The 16549-nt window shown below is 42.8% G+C and overlaps 1 long non-coding RNA gene across 1 annotated transcript; it reads left to right on the forward strand.

Moving 5' to 3' along the window:
• Positions 1-3390: 3390 nt before the first annotated feature.
• On the forward strand, positions 3391-5807 carry LOC149269126 (uncharacterized). Its single transcript, XR_016269729.1, has 2 exons — positions 3391-3585; positions 3685-5807. It is a non-coding gene; the product is annotated as an uncharacterized LOC149269126 (long non-coding RNA).
• Positions 5808-16549: the final 10742 nt, after the last annotated feature.

Here is a 16549-nt window from a genome sequence, read left to right on the forward strand (position 1 = left end):
TTTGCTGTTTTCTTCTGTGCCCTGTTTTTCTTTTCTATTTCATTTCTTTCTTTTTTTTTTTGTATTCTCGGGCTGCGATGCGCCTCGTTTACGTAATCCATATAATTTTTGTTGCCTATTTTTTATTGCCATTTGCATTATTCACATATTTTTATCGAAGATTTTCCGGCACTGTCGCAGCCGAAGACTGTGTGTGTGTGTGAGGGGGCATGGCTGGTATTTCTCGCGTAAACAAAAAGGATTAATATCTTTTGACATTTTGCTAACGCGATTTGCTGCCACTTTGCATCTAAATCGAAATTACAAGCACACGCATGCACGCGCATGCACGCACACACACGCACACACCCGCACTCACACACGCACTCAGGCACACTCGAATGCACACACCTACACGCAGAAGAGGTCTGTGGAGTCATAAAACATGAAGGAGACATTGACTTCCGCTCCAGCCCACACTTCGCTGCCTTTATAATCGGCGACTTCTTGTTGCTGTTGCTGCCATTCTTGTTGTTGTTGTTGTTGCTGTAGCTGCCGTTGCTGTGGCATTCACCTTAGGGTTTAATTTGTAGCAACTTCCGTTTGGAGTTTTGGCAATATGCAAAATTACTTAAATTGCGATTTCCGACCATTTCCGTTGATTTCTGCCTGACAAGACGCGCCCTGGCGCCTAATTGGATGTGCCACCTTAACGACCTGCCTAACAGGAGGCTGCTCCTGCTGCTCCTGCTGCTGCTGCTGCTGCTGTTGTTACGCCTACTTAAACTTGTTCGGCTAAAAGTCAACATGTCCCTGGTCATTGTTTCGATTCGCAATTGCAAATATTCAAAGTCACTTCCTGTTTGTTCAGCTGTGAAAATTACTTCTGGGCAAAAGTCAAAAACTTGCAAATTTCAGCAAGAACAAGAACAAGCTGCGTGCTTGCGTCTCTGGCTCTGTGTGCGTGTGTGTGTGTGTGTGTGTGTGTGTGTGAATTCTATTTCACATTTAACCTTTGGCAGCCATTATATGTTCGCCATGGCAGTCCGCTGCAATGGACAATATCGATTGACCCCGATTCTCTTTTCGATTGCAATTCGTTTCAGTTTCATGCACTTACAATCGAAGCCAGCAGGAGCAGGAGTAGGCGGAGGAGGAGGAGGAGCAATAGCTATTGCCACGCCTTCTCTGAGCCCAGGGTAAGCATAACTTATTTCCGAGCGAACGCATTTGACTTTGAATTTCATTTAGCGCTGAGCTTATCACAAGTGTGTGTGTGTGTGTGCGTGTGTGTGCCCGTTGTTTGCCAAGCGGCTGCTGACGATGCTTAAATGCGGCTCATTTATCAATTGCTACTTAGCATTGTCCGTTTCAACTATCCACCAGTTGCTGTTGCTGCTGCTGCTGCTGCTGCTGCTGCCATCAGTTAACTGAACTAAAAACGAAAGTGGGCGAAAGTGTGGGCGTGCCAGGGCTGTGGCTGTGGCTGTAGCTGTGGCTATGGCCACCCATTCGGAATAAGGTCAACTGCGCTTCTGTTTCTTGCTCTGCCGTTTCCGATTTCCGCTGCCTGCACTTCAAAAATTGACTTTTACAAGAAAACAATTGCAGCGCTGATAAGTGGTCGAGAGCAACGGACAGGGCACGTCCACGCTGCCACGTTCACAGCCGCCTTCAACTGTAGCTTCGTCCCTCCATCTCAGCTGCCATCTCAGTCCTCATCTCAGTCCCCATCTCTGTCTTCCCATCTCCATCACTCCATGTCCGCCTGCACGTTCACTTTCGCATCCACTTTGTGGAGCATCGAGCTACGAGCCACGAGCCACCAGCTTCAGCGCCAATCCCTGCATCGGCATTGCACTTGTCGCAGCTGTGAAATAAAAGCAAAACATTGAGGCAAGTGTCTCGATGCATAGCTCATAACGAACTTTGAATACACTTTTGTTGTCAAAGTGTGCTTCAATTGAAATATTTGCTGAAAACGGTTTATAATATGTAAATGTTATGTCTATCTGGTTAAACATATCAATTACTTATGTTTATTTGGGATCTCGCTTTATCTAGTAATTGGTTTCTCTTTCATCATCCAACAATCCACCTGTCTAGCAATACGTCTGTTTATTTCTCAGCTTGTATATTGTCTAGCCTGTCTGTCGGTCGGCTTGTCTGTCTGCCATTCTACCTATATGTCATTCTGTTTATCCCCTTTCTCAGCTGCTTCTCGGTCTGTCAGCCTTTCTGTCTGACGATCTCTTTGCATATCTGTCAACCGAAGTAACTCTTAGTCCATAAATTTCTCAACATGTATACTTTTATATGTATTTTTCGATCTAATTGCATATTGCTTTATCTTTCTGTGTTAATTTCCTTATATATCCATGTGTTGATTTATACATCTGTCAGTATTTCTTTGTCACCTATTTGCTTGTCCCTCTGTCACTTAATCTATATTTAATTTTTATCATAAAATGTGTTTGTTTGTCTGTTTAATTTTTCCCATTATTATTTATTTTCCACTTATTCCTATCTGGATCAACGTATGTCTGCCTCTTTATCCTGTCCCATCATCCAGGTCATTTAAATTTTACTCTTACATCCCACATAGATTCATATTATTGGATTCAATCTAAGGTAAAGTAATTCAAAAAGTGCTCTCCCAACACAATCAGAATCTCTTTCAATACTTTTCAATTTCAGTGCATTTGCAAGTCGTATACACTCAGCTGCCTTACGTTTACTTGCCTCTCAAAGGCTCTGTTGAAAAGGTAAGTATTAACGTCTGTACTAGTGTCTATTAAGCAAATTGAACGACCTGTATGACCAGCTGGACTCGCACACACACACACGCACACACACACAGCTATACAGGCACAGTTGACGACTTTTGAGAGAGACATATGTGCCCAGCAAAAGTGCATTTAATTCCATTTAAGAAGCATTGCGACTCTTATCTATATCTCTCTATATATGCATAGATATATATCTATATCAGATGTATATATGTATGCGCCTGCTCTAAGCCAAATGACTTAGTTATTATGCCCAGCTGCTAGTGCAAGCGACTTGCGTGGCATTCGCAGTAAATTCACAACGTTTTTGCGGTTAAGTGGCCTTGCTGCTGGGTTTTTGGTATCTGCCAAGTTTTTTTTTTTTTTGTTATTGTTATTGTTGGCCAGCTAACAGCGCTAGCTCAGCGATTTCTCTGCTGCTTCTCGCTCATCTTTTTTTGCAATTTCTTTTGGCCATTTGTTTTATGATTGGTTTCGTTATGGCTGGCATTGCGAATCAATGGCCATGGCTGTGACAGCGTTTGCCCAGGTGCAGCTGTGAGGTTACACAAACACATACATACATACTAGGTATATAGATCCATAGATAGGCAAATAAAACTTAATTATCAGTGCTGCATTTTTCATAAACTTCTAATTGAGCCATTGAGCCAACAGCAACAGCAACAGCAACAGCAACTGCCCAAGGAACAGCAGCTGCACCCAACTCTGCCAATGCAAATCTCAATTGGCAATTTGTTATTGAAATATTTTGCTTGGCTAATGAATTGCACAATATGCAGAACAAACAAGGCATGGACTCGTACAATATATATATGTAGGTATATATATAGTCGTCTCAGCACACAGTCGCACAGTTTTCGGTTTGTTGTTGGCTTCAATATTTAATGCCAATTTATGTTGCATTGTCTTGCAGCAGGAGCTAGTGTCCTTGCCGGCTGCTCTTTGGCTATGTTGCATCAATTAAAGGTAATTCATTCACGTGAATATTGCATGACATGGCCAGACGAGCACCAGGAGTAGCTGCTGCGAGTGCTGGTCATAGCTCTGCCAGCTCCTGGACACGCCATAATCTTGCATGTGGTAACTTAAAGTTTGTAATATGATATGCAAATGCGTCTCAGGCGCATGCACTGGGCGAAATAGTTGACTGACAGCTCAGGGATACCTGAGTTAATGCCCGATTTCTATTATATTGCCAGCCGATTTCTTGCAGTGTACGCACTCATTAGTGCACTTGACTAGCCATTAGCTGCAGCCGTCTCTAACTGTGCATGTAAATGCAGCACTAAGCACTTCGCACCTGCCCGTTAACTGGAGTCCGGCCCGAGCTGCTCCTCTCCACTTAGACAGTTGTGTGGAATGTCTAAACAGGCATCAATGCCTGGCTGACTGCATATTTACTGGCTCAGCAGCTCGGATTATACCATTGTCTAATTGTACAATCTGATATATGTGTAATTTGATTTACTACATGCTTTCAAATTCCAAATCAGCTGACTGTGAAAATGGCCTGCGAATTAAGATAATGTTTGAAGGCGTCTACAGACAATGCTAGTAGTCTATAAGTTGTATCGTACAATGGAATAGAAGAGTGGGTAGAATGTGAGGTATATAGCATCTAGAGGGCTTGTTAAGATAAGTGTGGGGGATATGCTTTAAGTTGAGAGACTTCTACTTCGTCTAGAGTGCAAAACATAATCAACAATTGCAGAGTCAGACCGTTTTATCGCCTCTCTATTCAATTCTCAGTATATTCTTTTATCGTATATTCAGCGACAACAGCTGTCAGGCAACATTTGAGGCTAAGTTGCATTACTTCGTTGACAATTGCTAATAAAATCAAAAGTTTCTGCCACGCCCACAAAAGCCACCCACACGATGTCTAGCCACGCTACTTTGATACGCCCTCATTCAATAACTGTAACAGCCACAAAAACAAATTCCAGCTAAGCAGCTGCGACCTCTGCGACACACACGAGCAGAAAGAGAGAGAGAGAGAGGTAGTGAGAGAGACATAGATACTTACACCCACTCAGTTTTCAGTGTAAGTTGCCAAATAAATAAAAGCCAGGCGCTTGAAATATATACACTGTTCAAAGTTTTGTTGGCTGCCATCCGCTTCACCTGGCGCTCGAAGTGAAAATTTTGCAAAATATTTGCATGCTAAACTTTGCTCATAATTTCGGCAAGAGGCGCCCAGGCCATGCACCTGCAGTAGCTCAGTGGCTCTAACCAACAGCCCTCACTCTCTCGCTCTCTCTCTCTCTCTCTTTCTCTCCCGCTCTCCCTCTGGTCAACAAGCACTTTGCCATTTCTAACCATTGTTGGTTGTTGCACACCAGGGGCAGGAGTCGACGAGGCAGCGCTTTCATCATGCAGCCTGCCCAGCTCTGGGCGCAGTCCTATTGATTTTCGGGCATTGCGTTGGGAGTGGTTGTTGTTGTTGTTGTTGCTGTTGCTGTTGCTTTTTTTCTAACACGTGGGCGGGCTTAGATAAAACGCTAGCAATGCCAACCGAACTATGTGTGTAAATACAAATTTCAATGCTCGCCAAAAATATATATATTTGTAAATATCAACTCGAAGCGGGCAAAAATCTAGCGGCAGTAGTGAATCGGAGATACCCTAAAAATTGAAACAGAAAGCTAGAAATTTAATTCGATTTGAGATTGTTTAAAATGTTGCTCGAAATTTGTGCGATTTAAGATTGCGTACAATTTAAAGAAACAAATCCTAAATAAACTAAAAAATTACTATATGTTTATATAAAATTATTTTCTCAACTTGCAAATAGTTGCCTTAAATATTTGCTCTCAGCCGAGTCTCACAAGTTTCCCTTTTGCTGTCAATCGGCATACCCTTTGTGGTAAGTAACTTTTCTATGGCTTAGTTTCAGGCATCATTGGAGTGTAAAAAATGATTTTTTAAACACACACATTCGTACAGTAGCACACATACGCCTACGAGCGCACACACATCGAGTTGGCTAACATGAAAGCTGGCATTTGCAGGCAATAAATGTTTGCGGTTTGAGTGTTCGAAGGGGCACCGAAAAAAAGAAAAAAAGAAAAGCAAAACACACTTTTAGGCATTTACACTCCAACACACACACACACCCTCTTATACACCCACACTCACGCAACGAAACTCAGTTTAGTGTTGTGCCCTTGATAAAACCGTTTGACCACAAGAGCCGTAATTTTTCGGTTACTTTCTATGGTGGCAGCTCTAAGAGCACTTATGCAGATATGAAAGTATTCCGGCTGCGCTGCTCTGTCCATGTTTAGGCAGTCAAAATCTAAATGGCCGGCACTTATTGCATCTCCACTCTCAGTTGTTGTTGTTGCTGTAGTTGTTGCCACGCAAGAGCCAGTGCATGAAAATTGTGCATGGGGCTGACCTTGTGACCACAGAGCAGAGCTGAGCAGAGCAGCGGCAGGTGAGCCCGACGGAAGTTAAGCGCAAGCCGTGCTGAAACTTGTTAGTTGGCATTTTTTTTGCAAATGCATTCAAATGTAGAAAACTTTGGTGCCGCTGCTGCTGCTGCTGCTGCTCCCTCGGCGACTGCTCAGCCCGTGCTCTGCCACATCCTCTTCAGCTCAAGGCAGAGCCAGAGCCAGTGCCAGCCACGGGGGCGTGTCTCTGAGCTGAGCTAAACGAAGCGTGTGCCTCTCAAGCAGCACGGCTCATGCATTTACATGCATATATATTCTCGTATTTTTTTCAGCACGCACTTTGGCCCGGGCCTAAGGTGAGGAAAGGTTGGCTTTGTGGTCAGGCGAACCGTTTGGGCTTTTGTTTTGCATTTGTTTTCGGCCAAGTTTGCGTTTGACATGCATTGACTATGCATAAACTGCCAACTGGAATTGGAAACCAGGCGGCGTCGCGACGCTCTGGCGGCGTCTCGCTTGCAAATCCGCGTCACAATCTGCCTGATCTTTTGAAACCGTGCCAAAAACCAAAAACGGACGAAATGAAAACCAAAAAAAAAAAAAAAAGAAAAAAGGAAAAAAAAAAAAAAAACAGCAAAGTGCCTGTTGTAATCTTGTTGTAGAGCAACAGCAGCAGGAGCAGCAGGAGGCGTCATTTGACTTTGTGCATGTCATACGTACAACACGAAATAATGAACATTAACTGGCTCAGGAGTGGGGCAAACGCTTTTGTTAGCGTTCAGTTAAAGCAAAATGAAAGCGAGTTTTTAGTGTAAGTGAACATTTTTATGGCTGTTTAAACTGGCGAAAATTAATGGCAAAAAGTTTCTAGTTTGCCGCAAATTGAGATTGTATGTGTAAGGGCAACACGGATGACGGTGCGTATGAGTTTTATGTCTTTAAACTAAATTTATTGCATATTCCATAATACAAATGATGCTACATTTAATGAACTGATGCTATACATATGATATATTCACAAAATTATCCAGAATTTCTGCTTAAACATTAAACATATAATGCATGATATAAAAATTAATTTTAGTAATTCTAAAGAACACATAATAGCAGTTCTTTTATACTTCATAGACGAGATCAAAATGAAAAGTTCATTTTAATTTAGCTACTAAAATTTTAATAAACTCCACTTCCGCGAATCTCCTCTGCTGCCTAATGAGAGCACTAAGAGACGTTCAGCGGGTGGGGTCCTCTGTGGATTTAATGCGCATTAAAATAGTTTCCTTTAATGCCAGAGAGAACTTCTCCAGAGCTTCAAGCTAAGGCCTTCAGCCTTGAGTGCTCCTCTGCTTAAGCGCATAAAGACTAAATTGTGACATTTATTCCATTTTGGAGCATGCTGAATGTGGAATAACTCTTTACAGTTTTCAATCTTCCACTCGGTGTCCCTTTTAGGTGTCTTCGTTTTTTTTTTTTTCGGCTACTTTTTTTTATTCTGTTTGCCCATTTGAGTGTTTGCACTGCTGACAATGGCAGCTCACAGTTTTATCAAGTCTGCGTGCGTGTGTGTGTGTGTCTGTGTTGGGTTCCTGTTTTTTGTGGCTATGCGTTGCATGGGGTTTGTTAAACTCGCATTCGGTATTCATGCGAAAAGTTGTCAGGATTGTATTTTTTTTTTTTGCTCGCCCACTTGCAGATACTTTTTGTGATGTATGTACGTGCATGGGGTACGGCCTGTGGCCATGGCTAATGACTGACGGAAAAAACACACGCGCGCATTATGATAATCAACAAATTGATTTAACTAATCAAACTGACATGAAATATGTGAGACAAGATTAAAGCTAAAGTTCACAAGAGAGGAGAGGAGAGAAAAGTGTAAATATATTTAGCTATACGAAAAAATTAACACATATTCAAAGCAAATTGTGGGGCGGCGGGTGCAAATCAGTGTTCGATTCATAAAAATTGCTGGCAATGCAAAAAGGCAAACATTGTTGAAGCGTGTCAAAGGCAAAGCTGGCAAAACTTTCTGCCAAATTGCCAAATTGAATGTCAACACGCGTAAAAGTAGCAGGCGAAAGACGAACTGACATACTGACTGAACAGTGGGCGAGTGGGAGAGAGAGGGAGAGAGAGAGAGAGAGGGAGGGTGGGTGAGATACACGCATGTCCAGGTCCTTTGAATTTGTTTATGACTATTGACAAGCCTGAAGGCTGATTTTGCCACTGATTCTACCTTCGCTGCTGCCCCTGCCCCTGGCCCCACCTCTGCCTCTGTCACAATCACAGACAAATTACGCATACGCCACGTGGGCGCACGTGCCATGCCAACTCCGATAGAATCGCATCTGCTCTCTTGTTATGCTGCCATATTTATTAATAGTCAAACTTTAAACATTACAACTGCTCGTTACGGTTCGCTTTCATTGTCGTTGTTGTTGTCGTTGTCGCTATTTTAACAGCTAGTGTTCGGTTCATGTTTCATTTATCAACTGGCGGGTCTTTTAGCACGTGGCTCATCACCTACTTCAGGTCGTTGGGGCCCCTTCTGTCAGTCAAGTCGTTCTTCCCTCTCTCTCTCCCCCCTCTTTCTCTTGTAGTGCTGCTGCAGCTTCGGTGATTGATGACAGCGTTTGGGCAGTAATTGGCTGCCAGCTGAAACTATGCTAAACTATGCTGCATACAAAGCGAGGTGCTAATCACAGCCAGAGGTCATGCAACAGGACTTGCAGCAGCTAATCGATTATTAACAAAGTTATCGATAATTTTGCAGCTAAACTAAAAGTAAACATTAATAATGTGGGCTTCATTGTATTATTCTGAAGTTAACTTTTCGATATAATTTTGAATTTCAGTTGTCGGTCAACATATGTAGTAAAATATTTATTTAAACTAATTTCATATATGTATTTTATTTGTATAAATTATATTTATTATATGTTTAAATATTTTTATATCCATATTTCTATCACTGATATTCGCTGATTTGATTATTGCTTAACATTATAGCATTTCAGATATCGATTTAGACACTTTTAATGTTATGTTATATAAGTTGTCGATAATTATCGATTTTTATCATCGATTTTTAACATTTTTCCATATTTTTACTCCCATCAAAATCTAAGTTTTCAGGTAAAACTATCAACTCATTAAACTTGCACTATCGCATCGAACATATCGCCTAGCTCCCATCACTATAGCATCGATAGCAGTCTGGCTGTTTACTTTTTAAGCAATTACCTATGGAAACAAAGCAACCTAGTGGAGGAGCTCTGCTCTCGCCTTAACAAGCGCCACTCGAAGGCCATGCTGTGCGCTTGTGTTCACATTTAATGATTGGGTTGAGCTTTCACTTTTGTTGATAGTTTTTTACGAGCACACGATTCCTGCTGGGAACGGTACCACGTTTTCGGCTGAAGGACATTGTAGCAACTATAAATGTCTTTTATTGCAGTTTTTAAACGCTTTGCTGATTTTGCTTACGAAACATCAAATATGGTGCAGTGTAGGGACATGTCGATATATATGTGTGTCAGTGTGTGTGTGTGTGTGTGTATATGTGTGTGTGAGTGGGAAACTTTGTCAGGTCTCACAGGTGAATTAACTTTTCCGCTCGACTCGTTGTTGCTGCCGCCGCTGCTGTTGCTGCTCCTGCTCCTGCTGCTGCTGCTGCTCCTGCTCCTGCTGCTGCTGCAAGTTGCTGCAGGCGCACAACTTTCGAGCAAGTCAAAATGCATTTTGTGCAAACTTTTGCAGCTCTGCGAATTGACAACCGCAGTAAAAGGCAGCTCAGTGTATATGAGTCGGTGTCTGGGTGAGTGGGCGTGGCAAGCAGTAGGCGTTAGGCAGCAGCTGCCAGATGCCTTACGCTCGACTGGCCGACTGCCTGCCTGCCTGCCTGGCTGGCTGAGTGGCAAGGCCAAGCTGTGGGCCGCCTCTCACAGAAGCGTGAAGGCGTATTTAAATTTTGCTTTAATGCGTTTCATTTATTTGCCTTTACTTAGCAGCCCAATAGAGCCTGTTGCTGTTGCGGCTATTGTTGTTGTTGTTGCTGTTGTTGCTGTTGGCACCGCAATTGAAATAAGCCCTACACATTTCATTTCGCCTGTGGCCGACATGCGGAAGTGTCCATCGAACCGAACTGAACAGAACTGTAGACGAGCTACCGCTCACCATTTGCTTTGTTTATTTTCACTTAAGTGTTGACTGCTGTTACTGCTGCTGCTCCTGCTCCTGCTGCTGCTGCTGCTGCTTCTGCTGTTGCTCACTCTGCTTCTTCCTGCCACTTGGCAAATAAACCATAAAAGAGCATAAAAAATGTTTCAATTGTCGCAGCTGTACACTGCAAGAAAATCTACATGTACTTCGTGTCTACATAAGTCTCTGGCCAGGCACTAAAAAACTGTAGACAGACAGAGAGTTAGCATGAGCCGCGTTTGGCCCGACTGCAGCTGCTGGTCATAAAAACGGAAAACACAAATCGAAACAGTAACAACAACAAGACGACGAAGAAGAGGAAGGGGAAGCAGAGGAAGAGCAAGAGCAAAGCTTGTCCCGTAAGCAGCACAAATATAAAATTCACAAGCAGCAGCCATAAAAAATTAAATCAGTTTGAGCAAAACACTTGCACATATTTTCTCTCAACTTTACCGCACGCCCCCGCCTCGCCTCGCCTCGCATCTCTCTCTCTTTCTTTCCTTTTGCTATGATGATGATTTCAATGAAACGCACGCGCGCCATTTTGTTTGAGTGATTTTGTCTTGCAGAACGCGTAATTGCAGTGAAAGTTGAAACTCAGCTGAGCAAAAAGAAAACGAAGGCTACTTTTACAGTTCCTGTTGCCGCTGCTGCCTCTGCTGCTGCTGCTACTACTGCTTCCTAGATGCGCGGATATAGTTGCAAGCGGCTGGCAGTCGGCACAGGAGCGGTTCAGGCTTCTCATTAAAAAAAAGAAAATAATAAATAAAAAGAAAAATAAAAAAAATTGGACAGAATTTGTATATACATAGCATGTCTATTCTATGTAAATATACATATAATATTTTAAATATTGGAACTTAAAATTAAATACAATATAAAATTATATAAAAAAAACTTTTATATATAAAATTTATTACTTTTTTATATTATTTAAATTAGAATATTAATTAATATTTTTTTTTTAAATTTATAAAATTATTATTATTTTATAGAAAGCTTTTTTTTTTTTTTTTTTTTTTTTTTTTTTTGAGAAGGAAGCTTTTGAAATATAATTTATTTTTTTTTTAATAAATTTAAATTGGTTCTTATTATTTTTAGATATAAAATGACTTTTTTTGCTCTTGAAGTATATCAATTTATTTAAATAAACAAAGTATGTTTTGCATATTTAATTTAAAGTAAATAACATTCCAATTTTTCATGAATCCTGTTTGTATGTCTTAAGATTCATCCTCATCCACGACCAAGTATATCCCCATATATATGTACATAATTACAAAATTCTGTTGTTCTATCTTCTTCTGTTTATTTGCGCACATTTCGCGCCTTCAACCGTTAAGCCTTAGTTCCGGCTCCGTCTTGTCAGCGGCGATTTATTTTTTTCCCGTGTTTATTTTCTTTTCTGTTCGCTCATTTTTTTTTTTCATGGCTTGCGTTTTTGAAAGTTGTGCAAACTGTTTTGCCTTTTGCGTGCCGCAGAAAAGTTTGCAGCAGCAGAAGCAGCGGCAGCATCATTTGTCAGTGGATAAATAGTTTTCCAGTAAGTAGCCAAAGTTATGCTTTTTGATTATGTAGCCATGACTGATAATTTTTCATGGCTATCTCGCTGTCGGGAACTTTAAATGATGTCCAGTCAGGCATTAACATTCACATACACAAATACATGTGTATGTGTGTGCGTGTGTGCGTTCGTGTGTGTGTGTGTGAAGCGCGCCCACAAATGCCATAAATTCAAATTCTTAGCTGCTTAGTGGACGCAATTCGGAGGCAGGTCTTAATGTGTGTAAGCCGCAAACATAATAAATAAGCTTAAGTTTGGTCAATTTGACAAAATTGTTTGAGCTTAGTAAAGTGCGTTTGGGGTGCGCTCAAATAAATCAGTTGCCATTTAAGATGCCAGCTTTTGCCATAAGCGAATTTATTACACATTCGCCCGATTAGGAGTGTTTTGAGGGGGGGTTGAGGCCGGGATTCTGGGACTGTGCAATTATTGATGAGCAGAGATTTTGGTTTACTTAGGGCTCCGGTTGCTTAGGAGCGCCTCGTCGCCTGCTGACCGCCCATCGGCCACTAATCAAATTCAACATAAATGATTGAATAGAATTTTAAGCATAAGAAACAAAGCATAAGAAGAGGAAGAACAACAACAACAACAACAACAACAACAACAAGAGCAGCAACAACAGCAACAACAAAAAGAAATCAAAGTGCTCCAACTGCTGCCGCAAAGCGTTGTCAGTGATTGAGCGCTGCAGGAATTTGGTCACAGTCTCACGTTGCGTATACGCGACGTGTGCAAAAAACTTGCCATTTTGATTGATGGCAACTCAAAGTTCGTTTGCCTCAGCCCTTAAAGCAGCAGGAAAAAAGAAAATAGCAGCCACGCCAAGCCGAACTCATCCGTGAATCCACAGACTAAAATCAGGGACCTCTTCAACGTGCATTTGAAACCACTCGACAATAAAACGTAAAATTGCAACGGACTGACGAAGTGTCCTGCGAAGTTGGCTCGGGCCCTATGATGCTCTGCTATCTGCGGGCTTCCCGCTGCCATTTTCAGTGGCATTGGCGTGGGACTTAACTGTGTCAACGGTGCAAAGGTAATAAAAGCAGCGCATAGCTGCCCGAAATGAAATATTAAACGTACCCTCGAATACGAGAATGCCGAGCGTACCGAGCGTACCGAGCGCACCGAGAGTAGCTCTCTTCTCCTGCCTCCGCCTCCTCCCTCTAGCTCTTTGAATGCTCGTGCACTTAGATAAGTGCAGCTGCATTGGATTGAACAAAGCTTGTTGTGCAATTGTCAATTGGATCACTAGAGAGTGGGAGCCAGAGAGGGGCTGGGGGAATAAATGTCGAGCTTGTTGTGGGGCTTATCGCTGGGATAACTTAAAGGTTAATGGGCTATGCTGCTGGCAGCAATTGTGCACGGCACGAATTCGGAGTTGATCAAAAGCGAAACTCATTTTGTCAAACATGTGCTGCGACTCCTGCCTCGGTTTACATTTGAAGTGGGTGTATAGATATGAGCTCATGTTTCTATAAACTTGGTCGATGCTTTGCCTAGCTGAGCTAGGCATATCCATATTTAAGTGCCATAAAATATGCCCATTTTATTTAAATTAAATTGCGCATAAAAGCCGAGAGAAACACAAATAACTTAAATGCTCTGACTAGGCTGCTCTTTGGGGTCGGCTGCGCGACACGCTCAACAATTCGCAGCACGTCGCAACTTGCGTTATTAACACGTATTGCCGGCTTTTTCTTTGCTGCTGGCCAGGCCAGGCCAACTGCCTAACGAAATGACTTTAATTTTGATGTCTGGAATTCAGGGAACAAATTTGCTTTGGTGCTTCGTGGATTTTTAATGCGAGCGATGTCGATGAACTTGTTAAACTTTAGTGCGCCTCAAAAAGTCATAAAATTTAATGCGCCATGAGCGAGGGGCGTAGGGGCGTGGGGGCGTGGCTGGCCGCAACAATAACATACACAGCCACTCAAGACTCAAGGCTAGGCAAAGCAATCTGACCAGAGTCATTTGTATGAGTGACCGTTACATAGGAGCGAGCAGGAGGAGGAGGAGGAGCAGGAGGAGGAGATGGAACAGAAGCAGGAGACATTTCGCTTGTTAGCGCTTGCCGCGTTGCTGATGATAGATTTTCATTTCGAGCGCCTGTTTTTATGCCACATCATAAAATCGCCTCGTAGGCGTTACACACATTACAAGACTCACACACACACACACGCACACAGTGGGACATATGCACAACCAGCAATGATGACGGCTGAGAGATTTTTCTCAACATTTGTCGTTAGTCGCGTCGTCCGCTTTGAAAAATGTTTTGCCCACTGATGCGTGCTGTGGGCGTTTGGCAACTCCTGCCAGCGTCGATCTGATTGATTAATACATCAATTTGTTATAGAGCCATCAGCTGTCTGCTACACTTGACACAGTTTGCAGCTCATTAAATCGACACAATGCCGCATCAAAGCTAATTATGCAAGTTTTGTTCTAGCCAACCCCGAAAAAAAGCGAAAAAAGAAGAAGAAGAAGAAATGAAACGAGAGTATCTGTTGACAACGCACATATGATAAAATCTGTTTAATGACCGCAGCAGCATCAATAAAAGCAAAAAGGTGTCTACTTATGCCACAGGAGCCTGCCATAAATGATTGACAGACATATTGTGCTCTTCTCTGTCTGACTGTTTCCACTCAGCTGGCCAGACGAGAGCGCCGCTGTGCTCCACTGGGACCGTTAATGAATGCCTACTTATAAATGTAGCCGAACTTTATCTGCCCATTGAATGTACAATAAAAACTTTTGCGCACATCTTTCGTCAGTTGTTGTGGTTGTGTTTGTTGCTTCAGCACTCTCTTCATTATGTGTGGCATGCCACAGAAAAGGCACAGGGCCTGCGGTTAGCTACATCAATTCGAGTTCTGCATGTGTGTGTGGGTGTCTTCTAGTGTGTGTGTGTGTGTGCTAAAAACTTAATTGGTTCTTGTGTATCGAAAGACTACGTTTCACTTGCCCAGACATAAAGACATAAATTGCTCACATTACGCATACGCCGCATTGCCCTGATTTCCTTTGAGCCGTTATGCGAAAATGTGAATTGCCTGACAGACAGGATCATAAATTATGCAGCGACAGGACTTGGACTTGAAGATGTATAGCTCGACAGTGAATGCCTGGACGTCTGGACGTCGCTGTGACAGCATTCAATATGCATAGCTAAGCTAGTTGCACAATTTGTTTGATTGATTGACTGCTTGATTGAAGGCCGACCCCACTCCCCCACCCTAGCCACTCTAATTGCACGGTAAAGAGCGAGACGCGCGCGCGCGTGTCCAGCGGCAATTAAAACTCAATGTGGTAGCTGCTTTTAATTGTTTGCGCGCGCTCAGCTTTGATTGGCGGCGCGCCAAACGTTGAGCACACACACATTCGCGCTTAATGGCTCGACACCCACACGATATCAAGTATACGTCACATGAAACGGCTTACTTTGCTCGAGGCACGCTCTTAACTTACTTCCCCTTCCCCTGCTGCCGCTGCTGCTGCTGCCTCTGTGGGCGTGGCAGCAGCACTTTGTTAATCATTTTACGTCTTTTTGTGCATTTATTTTGATTTTCCAGCAACAACATGTATGCCACATTATCAGAGCCGTGCGCTCATAAAGGCAGCCACAGGCCGAAACAAAAATCAAGAAAAAAGTAAATAAAAATTGTAGAGAATTTAAGCATCGCTTCCTTTATGGCCTGAACGCTTGTTGGGCCATCCCCGCTGTGCCCGCCCCGCCCGCTCTGCCCGCTGTGCCCACGTCTAATGTTGTTTTTTCGTGTGAATTTGTAATAACTTGCATAAATTAAGGCGCCTGCATCGAAGGCAGCCGCACGAACTCAACTTCACCTCGGCTCGCAGCTGGGGAAATCTTCGGCTGCAGGGGAAACTCAACGAAGCCGAACGTTTAGGTCGAAATTCTGGTGAGTTTTCGCTGAGTGAATTTCCCCTCAGCTGCTGGCGACTGCTGCCGTTGGTTGGGGCTCAATTTAATGGTTTTGGCTCGTGTTTTATAAATCTCACATAATGGCCATAAATGACACCGAATTGGGCGAACGGGCCGACCGATAGCCATTTCGATATGATTAGCCGGCCAACACATGTTGCCGGCCAGAAAAACATTTATTTGAGGTTGCGCTTAGCCAATAAGGGTCAACTATTCGACCTATCCTAGCCCTCCTTTCGCCCCATCCGTCTATACTGAGATTCGGGCTTTAAATTTCTGTTGACTTTAAATTTGCATAGGAATTTTATTTGTTGTGCCCCTAAATTATGCAGCCAAATAGTTCACAATTGTTTTCGGGGCATGTGAAAGTGAAATGACACAAAAAGGACAGAGTTTCATAGGCTGTGCGAGTGAGTGTGTGTGTGGGAGAGGGCGTGGCAACGACATTTGCTCTGCATGTTGGCAAGTCAATTTCTGTGATAACATTTCTGGCTGCACATAAATTTTGTTTTAATGCGCTTAGCTCGCATCGGGGCCGCTTGCCATGTGCTTGGGCGGGGGGCGTGGCACAATCAACTGCTGTTTAGCGACAAAACAGTGAAGATACTCGCATATACATACATATATATACTCTAGTTGACCGAAACATAAATTGAGCGCAGCATTTTTG

Source organism: Drosophila arizonae, chromosome 4 (assembly GCF_054131065.1).
Source record: "Drosophila arizonae isolate 15081-1271.41 chromosome 4, UAZ_ARI_1.0, whole genome shotgun sequence".
NCBI classification, from domain to species: domain Eukaryota; kingdom Metazoa; phylum Arthropoda; class Insecta; order Diptera; family Drosophilidae; genus Drosophila; species Drosophila arizonae.